We start from the raw sequence: 10,775 nt of genomic DNA, 5'->3' as shown, positions 1-10,775 counted from the left end.
CAATGATGACATTCGTGAAAGCTTTTACAAGTTCGTGATTCAAGAGGGTTTGCCTTTCAACCACTTCGACAACCCACGATTAACAAGGATTTTGCGGGAAAAATGCAACCACAATACCGACAAGTAAGTCGCACTTCTCTTAGATGTGATGCTTTAAAGTATTGGTATATAGCCAAAAAAGATATGCAATTGGGATTTATAAATATAAAAACCGGTGTTTCTTTAATCTGTGATGTTTGGTCCTCCACCAGAAGTTGTCCCAAAAACTATCTTTGTGTCACGGCACATTGGATAGATCCCTCTACTTGGGTAATGAACAAACGAGTTATTGCTTTTGAACTTTTTGCACATCCTCACACGGGGGCACGATTATTTGCAATTTTAGAAAGCGTTATAGAGACTCATAATTTACGCGATAAAATCTTCTTTATTTCGTTTGACAATGCAAGTAACAATACCGCCGCGGCAAAAAGATTAATTGCAAAATATAAACCTATTTTGGATGGCCCGTTTTTTCATACTAGATGTGTTTGTCACATTATTAATCTTGCGGTACAAGATGGTTTAAAAATAATAGATTCAACTATTGAAAAATTCAAAACTGTGTTAACTAGAGTTTTTGGAAAAAATAATGCTACAATGGAAAAATATCGAAAGTTTGCCATTTCCATTCACGTAACTCCATATAGTCCTCATTGGGATGTTGACACTAGATGGAGTTCAACATGCATGATGTTTGAAAGTTTGACACGTCAAAGAATCGCTTTGCAATTATTTTACGACACAATTAAAAAATGAAAAAACCCGGTTTCGGATTATGATTGAGATTTGATGGAAGAGTTTGTGGAAATGTTAAAAGTTTTTAAAAAAACCACTTTTTTATCGGGCGTGTATTACCCTGCAAGTCTGTTGTTACTAAATGAATTATGGTTGATGTCCGCACAATTGGAGCGTTTTGAACAAAGAAGTGAAATATTTGTTTTGGTTTGTACAACTCCAAGGTCTCCAATGAAGTTCTTTAGTCATATTTCTTCCTTCGACGCTTCACCTGCTGCTATGTATTCTAATTCGCACGTTGAATCAACTACAGTCTCCCGTGTGGAACTTTTCCATGTTACTGCTCCTCCATTTAGGGTAAATACCCAGCCCGACTCAGAGCGAAAATTATCTCTGTCGGTCTAAAAGCTGGCGTCACTATACCCTGTCACTCTCAAGTCATCACTCCCACCGAGGGTAAGGACCCAGTCCTTAGTCCTCCACAGGTACTTAAGAATGTTCTTTACTGCAATCCAGTGTGCTCTACTAGGATTCCCTTGATATCGACTAACCATGCTTAAAGCAAAAGCCACATCAGGGTGAGTACATGTCATAGCATATATGATCGAGCCAACGACATAAGAATATGGTACTCGACTCATTTATGCTATTTCGGCATCGGTACTCGGACTCTGAGTCTGTAACAGCCCGGAATTTCAGGTATTGCTTTAAAACTATTTTTGGGGCATTTTTGGAAGGGACTCGGCGAGTTGGAGCCAGACTCGCCGAGTAGGACCACAGACTGGGTCGCGGGTTCGCGACTGGACTCGACGAGTCCATTATGGACTCGGCGAGTCTACGCTGTTCAGCAGAAACCCTAGCCGTTTGGTTTTGGATCGTATATAACGCCCCATATGCCGTCATTGTCCGTCTTTTAGCCGATTGAGAAGAACCCTAAGCGCCTGTGGACATCTAGAGCAAGATTAGAGGCTATTGGAACCTTGAAGAATTTGTTAGGCAAGAAGAGGAAGGGTTTTGGTCAAAGGAAGATCAAGGGGATCGAGTTCTGAGGTTTGGGGACACAGAGAGTACGTTTTTCAGGTAATACTTCGGATCATTCCTGTTATTTTGATGTGTACACGGATTTAGGGTTTATGAAACCCATTTGGTGAGTAGATGGATTATTATGTTGTTACCCAAACGTTTATACCCCAGTAATAGGATGTTTAGAGGTCCAGAAAGTCCCATGATTATGTATTTCGGGACCATACGTATTTCAGGAAGCAGTTGATCGACTGCATGGCATGGACTCTCCGAGTCCAATGAACAGACTCGGCGAGTAGCTTGAAGATTCACTGGGACTCGCCGAGTTGTTCTTCAGACTCGACGAGTGGAGTCGGGGTGGCCCCGCGATTCTTCCACGAGGATCTCTTCGAGTCAAGGGGGATACTCGACGAGTAGAAAGGGAACATCAGGGAAAGTTGGAGAGGACGTCGCGACTCGTCGAGTCACCTTTGCACTCGACGAGTCCGGTCCAGTTGACCGTTGACCGGAGTTGACCTGCATACAATTTCTTAGGGTCAGTTGTCTTGAATGATAAGAGTATTAATAAGGGTATATGGTATTATAGGGAGTCTGCAGATCGGCGGATCGAGTGCGAGTGATTTCAAGAGTTGATAGTTTTCATTACCACGAGGTGAGTCTTCTCACTATACTATACCCGGAAGGGTTTGCCTGTGTGACCGGAAGGTCGAATACGATGTATGTTATATATGCTATAGATAGAAAGGTAGTTGCTACGCATGATATGTATGTTTATATGGGCCGGAAGGCGATATGTTATGTGACAGAAAGGTCAGGTATGATATATGGTATATGTGCTATGTGCGTTAGATTAAATGTATTATGTGTTGTAAATGTTATGGGCCGGAAGGCAATATGTTATGGGACGGAAGGCGATTATGTTACGGGCCGGAAGGCGATGTGTTGTGGACCGGAAGGTCAGGGCCTGGAAAGGCGTATATGTGTAAGTCGTATACTGGGGAACTCACTAAGCATTTATGCTTACAAGTTGTTATGTATGTGTTTCAGGTACTAGCGAGGACCGTGGGAAGGCGCCGGCATGATGCATACACACTGCTGCTATTTGAGATCTTGGGGATTTTATATATGTATTTGATATAAAACATGGAATAAATACTATTGGTTGAATGAAATCACTTTATTTTAAATGAAAATTTTATTTGAAAATTTGCGTTGTTACAATTGGTATCAGAGCCTTGGTTTGAGGGATTTGGGTGTACCTTCGGGTGTAACTGAACTCAAACCGAGGATTTGAGGAAACATCTTTTAAAAATAATAAAGACATAAATTTTTATAAATGGTAAGGTGGTAAACAAGAACGGAGCAGTGTGTACGATCAGCCAGCGCCCGAACGGTAAAGATCCCCAGAATACCTTACAATGTTATGTTATGCACTGAATTATGAATTGTTATGCATGCTAGAAGACTAGGTATTCATGATAGGACTAGAATGGCCTGTTTTGTGATGCCTTAGTCTAGGGAGTTTGCTTATATGAGATATTCGATAACGTGCAAGTAGATAGTGCATACTAGAGGTAGAGTACTCACTATTCGGGGTTTGGGGAGGAAGATTTGGGACGAATACTGGCACGGTGTGGTCGGTAGTATTGGGCCCGTACTACCGAAGACACCGGGTTGGTGGAAGACCCAAGTAAGAATCCCTGGATATCGGAGACTGAGTAAGGTTGCGTTATCGAGTACAATTGTACTTGATGGAGTCTCTGATAATTTTATGTTGTATTTCAGAGACATCATGGTTACCACACGTCATGGGGCGAGTTCGAGCGGTGTGAGCGACGAGGATATTCGTCAGATGATTCAGGAGGAGGTAGCTGCAGCGATACGGGCTGAGATCCCGGAGATGTTTGGGTCTATTAAGACCACACTGATGGAGACGTTTGAGGAGCGGTACGCCGCACTGACTGAGGCTGCAGCCACTGCCGCTACCGCAGCCGTGGTCGCTGCCAGGCCGCAAGGGGGCGATTCGTTGTTGTTCCGGGAATTTAGCAACACGAAACCCCCTGAGTTCGATGGGACGCAGGATCCGATTGCTGCGATGAGGTGGATCGCCGACATTGAGGGGTGCTTCTACACTTGCTCATGCCCGGAGCACCTGAGGGTACGGTTCGCCTTGAACCAGCTCCGTCTGGGAGCGAAGGATTGGTGGAAGTTCGTGACGGCGAACTTCACTCTGGCAGAGATTACAACGGTGACATGGGAGAGGTTTACTGAGATGTTCAGGGACGAGTACGTTCCCCCAGTGGAGAGGGAACGATTGATTCAGGAGTTCTTGACCCTTAAGCAGGGTACTGATTCCGTTGCGGTGGTCACACGGAAGTTTCACGAGAGGGCGATGTTCTGCCCCGAGCTGGTGTCTACAGAGCAGTCACGGATGAGCCGGTATTTAGGCGTTTTGAGGAGGGATATCCGGGAGTTTGTGTCAAACTCCACCTATCGTACTTTCACTGAGCTTCAGGCGAACGCCAGGAAGCGCGAGATCGAGTTGGAGACCCAGGCCAGGGAGGAGGCCGAGTCTCGGCAGGTGGATCGGCGGCCGGCTCAGTCTCAGCCGGCAGCCAAGCGGATCAAGTCCGCTGATTCGAGGATGGGAGGTCCGAAGGGCCGCACTTGCGGAAAGTGCGGCAAGGGTCATGAGGGGGCATGTCGAGCTGGTGGTTGCTACAAGTGTGGCAAGGAGGGACACATCGCCAGGGATTGTCCTAAGGGGTTTATGGTTTGCTTTCACTGCAACCAGACAGGCCATCGGAAGGCCGAGTGCCCGCAGCTTCGTCAGGGATCTACACCGATTACCAGGACTACTGAGACTCGACCGGCGAAGGTCGAGGCCCCGAGGGCTCGCGGGAGAGCCTTTCAGCTGACTGCGGAGGAGGTCCGCGCTGCGCCCGATGTTGTGGCAGGTATGCTGTAATTCACGTATTTACTTCAAAGTCGAAATGTTATGCTTATGTTAATGTATGTGTAGGTACTTTTCTTGTGAACTCTATGCCTGCTCTAGTGTTATTTGATTCGGGTGCGAGTAGATCCTTTGTATCTTTAGCTTTTAGTCAGCATATCAGCATTACTCGTGAGCCGTTAAGTCGGCCTCTGAGCATTTCTATAGCGGCCGAGAGGGTGGTTTGTGCCACGGAGGTTCTTCGGGGATGTGTACTAGAGATTTTCGGGGTTGCGTTTCCGATTGACCTAATTCCTATTGCGATGGGGGATGTCTGTGTCATCGTGGGCATGGACTGGTTGAGCCGATTCAGCGCTGTCATCGACTGCGAGCGTCAACTGGTGACTATACGAGACCCTAGTGGGGGAGTTCTTACGGTATACGGCGAGGGTACCCGTTCGGGATCAGCTTTTTGTTCGGCCGCTAGGGTGAGGCAATGCCTACAGCAGGGATGTAAAGGTTTTGTGGCGTATGTGATGGATACGCGGGAGGCTTTTGAGAGACCGAGGGCAGTGGAGGAGGTTCCAGTGGTGCGCGAGTTTCCAGATGTTTTTCCCGAGGAGTTGCCGGGAGTACCTCCTGCGAGGCAAGTAGAGTTTGGTATCGATCTGATTCCGGGGGCTGCGCCTATTGCGAAGGTGCCTTATCGTCTTGCTCCTCCAGAGATGCAAGAGTTGTCCTCGCAACTCCAGGAGTTGCTGGGGAAGGGATTTATTCGGCCGAGTAGCTCGCCGTGGGGAGCACCGATTCTGTTCGTCAAGAAGAAGGATGGTTCACACCGGATGTGCATTGATTACCGGGAGTTGAACAAGGTGATGGTCAAGAACCGCTATCCGTTACCTAGGATCGATGATCTATTCGATCAGTTGCTAGGGGCATCTTGGTTTTCCAAGATCGATTTGAGATCAGGGTACCATCAGGTAAGAGTGCGGGATGAGGACGTCCAGAAGACAACATTCAGGACGCGGTATGGGCATTACGAGTTTGTGGTGATGCCTTTCGAGCTCACCAATGCCCCGGCAGTGTTCATGGACCTCATGAACAGGGTATGCAGGCCGATGCTGGATCGGTCTGTGATTGTATTTATCGACGACATCCTAGTGTATTCGCGAACTAGAGAGTAGCATGAGGGACATTTGAGGGAGGTCCTTGAGGTATTGAGGTCGGAGAAGCTATATGCAAAATTCTCCAAATGTGACTTTTGGTTGCGGGAGGTCCAATTTCTTGGACATGTTGTTAATCAGGCAGGGATATTGGTCGATCCGGCCAAGGTGGAAGCAGTGATGAGTTGGGAGGCACCGAAGTCACCTTCCGAGATCAGGAGTTTCCTTGGGTTGGCGGGGTACTATCGGAGGTTTATTAGGGACTTCTCCAAGATCGCGGTACCGCTCACCAGATTGACCCGGAAGGGTGTTGTGTTCACATGGGGACCCGAGCAACAGACTTCCTTCGAGACACTTCTTCAGAGGCTGTGCGAAGCCCCGGTATTAGCTCTCCCGGAGGGGATGGAAGATTTTGTTGTATATTGCGACGCATTGATTTCGGGACTGGGTGCAGTGTTGATGCAGAGAGGCTATGTGATAGCTTATGCATCGATGCAATTAAAGCCTCACGAGGCGAGATATCCCACGCATGACTTAGAGTTGGGGGCAGTAGTGTTCGCTCTCAAGATTTGGCGTCACTACCTGTACAGGGTTCGTTGTACTATATACACGGACCATAAGAGTTTGAAGTATTTGATGGATCAACCCAACCTAAATATGCGTCAGAGGAGATGGTTGGACGTGGTTAAGGATCATGACTGTGAGATCCTATACCACCCAGGCAAGGCTAACGTGGTAGCCGATGCATTGAGTCGTAGGGCGGAGAGCACTCCATTGCGAGACGTATGTCTGAGACTGACGATGATGTGTATAGTATTCGATGCTATTCGTGGGGCACAGGCCGAGGTTGTGAGATCCGAGATGCAGAAGAAAGAGCGGGTCGTTGGGTTAATTTCAGAGTTCGTTAAGGATGGACGAGGACTTCTGACGTTTCAGGGTCGGATTTGGGTACCATTCGTGGGCGGTACGCGTGTTACTTTGATGGAGGAGGCTCATAGATCGAGATTCTCGATCCATCCCGGTGCTACGAAGATGTATTTGGACTTGAGGAAGGAATATTGGTGGCCTTGTATGAAGAGAGATGTCGCATGGTTCGTTGAGAGGTGTTTGACCTGCCGTAGGGTTAAGGCCGAGCACCAGAGACCGCATGGTAAGTTGCAGCCCTTGGAGATTCCTGAGTGGAAGTGGGAACAGATTACTATGGATTTCATTACCAAATTGCCGAGAACTGCCAGGGGAGTCGATGCAATTTGGGTGATTGTGGATAGATTGACGAAGAGTGCACACTTCCTTGCCATTAGCGAGAGTTCATCAGCGGAGAAGTTGGCGGAGTTATACGTGAGAGAGGTAGTATCTCGGCATGGAGTGCTGATCTCGATTGTTTCAGACCGTGATGTACGCTTCACTTCCAGGTTCTGGAAGAAATTCCATGAGGAGCTGGGTACTAAACTGCATTTTAGTACCGCATACCATCCCCAGACAGACGGTCAGAGCAAGCGGACGATTCAGACATTGGAAGACATGCTTAGAGCGTGTGTGCTAGACTTCGGGGGTAGCTGGGATGCGCATTTACCCTTGGCTGAGTTTTCCTACAACAATAGCCATCATTCGAGCATTGGTATGCCACCTTTTGAGTTGTTGTATGGTAGGAGGTGTAGGACTCCCATTTGTTGGGGAGAGGTGGGACAGAGAGTGATGGGCAGTACGGAGATCGTACTCCAGATGACAGAGCAGATTCAGCAGGTTAGGCAGAGGTTATTGACCGCCCAGAGCCGACAGAAGAGTTATGCGGACAGACGTCGGTCCGAGCTGGAATTCCAGGTTGGCGACTTCGTTCTCCTGAAGGTTTCTCCTTGGAAGGGAGTGATCCGGTTCAGAAAGAGGGGCAAGTTGGGGCCCCGGTTCATAGGTCCATTTCGTGTAATTGCAAGGGTAGGTCGGGTAGCTTATCGGTTGGAGTTGCCAGCAGAGTTGGGACAGATTCATAATACCTTTCACGTATCACAGTTGAGGAAGTGTATAGCCGATGAATCGGCAGTGGTTCCGTTAGAGGATATTCAGGTGGATGCGAGCCTGAATTACGCCGAGAGACCGGTAGCTATCAGGGATCGGAAGATCAAGGTTCTGCGGAACAAGGAAGTACCTCTGGTGTTGGTTCAGTGACAACATCGGAAAGGATCGGAGATGACTTGGGAGCCGGAGCGTGAGATGCGGGAGCAACATCCGGAGTTATTCGCAGAGTGAGACTTCGAGGGCGAAGTCTAGTTCTAGTGGGGGAGAGTTGTAACAGCCCGGAATTTCAGGTATTGCTTTAAAACTATTTTTGGGGCATTTTTGGAAGGGACTCGGCGAGTTGGAGCCAGAATCGCCGAGTAGGACCACAGACTGGGTCGCGGGTTCGCGACTGGACTCGACGAGTCCATTATGGACTCGGCGAGTCTACGCTGTTCAACAGAAACCCTAGCCGTTTGGTTTTGGATCGTATATAACGCCCCATATGCCGTCATTGTCCGTTTTTTAGCCGATTGAGAAGAACCCTAAGCGTCTGTGGACATCTAGAGCAAGATTAGAGGCTATTGGAACCTTGAAGAATTTGTTAGGCAAGAAGAGGAAGGGTTTTGGTCAAAGGAAGATCAAGGGGATCGAGTTCTGAGGTTTGGGGACACAGAGAGTACGTTTTTCAGGTAATACTTCGGATCATTCCTGTTATTTTGATGTGTACACAGATTTAGGGTTTATGAAACCCATTTGGTGAGTAGATGGATTATTATGTTGTTACCCAAACGTTTATACCCCAGTAATAGGATGTTTAGAGGTCCAGAAAGTCCCATGATTATGTATTTCGGGACCATACGTATTTCAGGAAGCAGTTGATCGACTGCATGGCATGGACTCTCCGAGTCCAATGAACAGACTCGGCGAGTAGCTTGAAGATTCACTGGGACTCGCCGAGTTGTTCTTCAGACTCGGCGAGTGGAGTCGGGGTGGCCCCGCGATTCTTCCACGAGGATCTCTTCGAGTCAAGGGGGATACTCGACGAGTAGAAAGGGAACATCAGGGAAAGTTGGAGAGGACGTCGCGACTCGTCGAGTCACCTTTGCACTCGACGAGTCCGGTCCAGTTGACCGTTGACCGGAGTTGACCTGCATACAATTTCTTAGGGTCAGTTGTCTTGAATGATAAGAGTATTAATAAGGGTATATGGTATTATAGGGAGTCTGCAGATCGGCGGATCGAGTGCGAGTGATTTCAAGAGTTGATAGTTTTCATTACCACGAGGTGAGTCTTCTCACTATACTATACCCGGAAGGGTTTGACTGTGTGACCGGAAGGTCGAATACGATGTATGTTATATATGCTATAGATAGAAAGGTAGTTGCTACGCATGATATGTATGTTTATACGGGCCGGAAGGCGATATGTTATGTGACAGAAAGGTCAGGTATGATATATGGTATATGTGTTATGTGCGTTAGATTAAATGTATTATGTGTTGTAAATGTTATGGGCCGGAAGGCAATATGTTATGGGCCGGAAGGCAATATGTTATGGGCCGGAAGGCGATTATGTTACGGGCCGGAAGGCGATGTGTTGTGGACCGGAAGGTCAGGGCCTGGAAAGGCGTATATGTGTAAGTCGTATACTGGGGAACTCACTAAGCATTTATGCTTACAAGTTGTTATGTATGTGTTTCAGGTACTAGCGAGGACCGTGGGAAGGCGCCGGCATGATGCATACACACTGCTGCTATTTAAGATCTTGGGGATTTTATATATGTATTTGATATGAAACATGGAATAAATACTATTGGTTGAATGAAATCACTTTATTTTAAATGAAAATTTTATTTGAAAATTTGCGTTGTTACAGAGTCTTACTCAGTTTGGTATTGCTCTGGATAGACAATTCTCTTTTCTTGGAATTCTCCATGTTTAAACGTTTCAACACCTTGTCCAAGTAGGTACTTTGACTAAGTACTATTAGTCTTTTACTCCTATTTCTCAATATCCTTATCCCTAGAATGTAAGCAGCTTCCCCGAGGTCCTTCATAGCGGAACACTTCCCAAGCCAGGACTTAACCTCCTGCAAGGTTGGAACACCGTATCCTATGAGTAGTATGTCATCCACATACAATACCTGAAAGCTAACTATACTCCCACTAGCTTTGACATATACGCATGACTCATCCTCGCTTATCAAAAATCCAAACTCTTTAACTTTCTCATCGAAACAAAGATCCCATCTGCAAGATGCTTGCTTTAATCCATAAATGGATTTCTCAAGCTTACACACTCTATTAGGGTACTTCGCATCTACAAAACCCTCTGGCTGACTTATGTAAACATCTTTAGCCAACTTCCTATTAAGGAAAGCGTTTTGACATCCATCTGCCATATTTCATAATCATGAAACGCAGCTATGGCTAACATAACCCTTATAGATTTTATCTTCGCTGCTAGTGAGAAAGTCTCGTCATAGTCAACTCTAGGAGTTTGAGAAAAGCCCTTCGCAACCAATCGCGGCTTATATGTGTGTACTTTCCCATCCATATCGGTCTTTTTCTTGAAGATCCACTTGCACCCGACCGTCTTAAGACCTGGTACATTTTCAACCAAGTTCCAAACATAATTGTCATGCATGCACTGAATCTCGTTGTCCATCATCTCTTTCCACTTTGCATACTCTTAGCTTGCCATGGCTTCCTTGTAGCTGTTAGGTTCATCCAAATTTATCAATGTACTATCACTGATAAACGTATCACCTTCCTTTGTTATATGAAAACCATATAACACATGTAGAAAAATAACTCTATTGGAACGACTTAGAGGTACGAACTCGTCAACTGGTTCAACAAGAGTCTCATCCTTAGGTTGATTGCT

This window comes from Lactuca saligna, chromosome 6 (genome assembly GCF_052625555.1).
Source record: "Lactuca saligna cultivar CGN05327 chromosome 6, ASM5262555v1, whole genome shotgun sequence".
Taxonomy (NCBI): domain Eukaryota; kingdom Viridiplantae; phylum Streptophyta; class Magnoliopsida; order Asterales; family Asteraceae; genus Lactuca; species Lactuca saligna.
The sequence above is the reverse complement of the archived record's forward strand: the minus strand, read 5'-3'. Positions refer to the sequence as shown.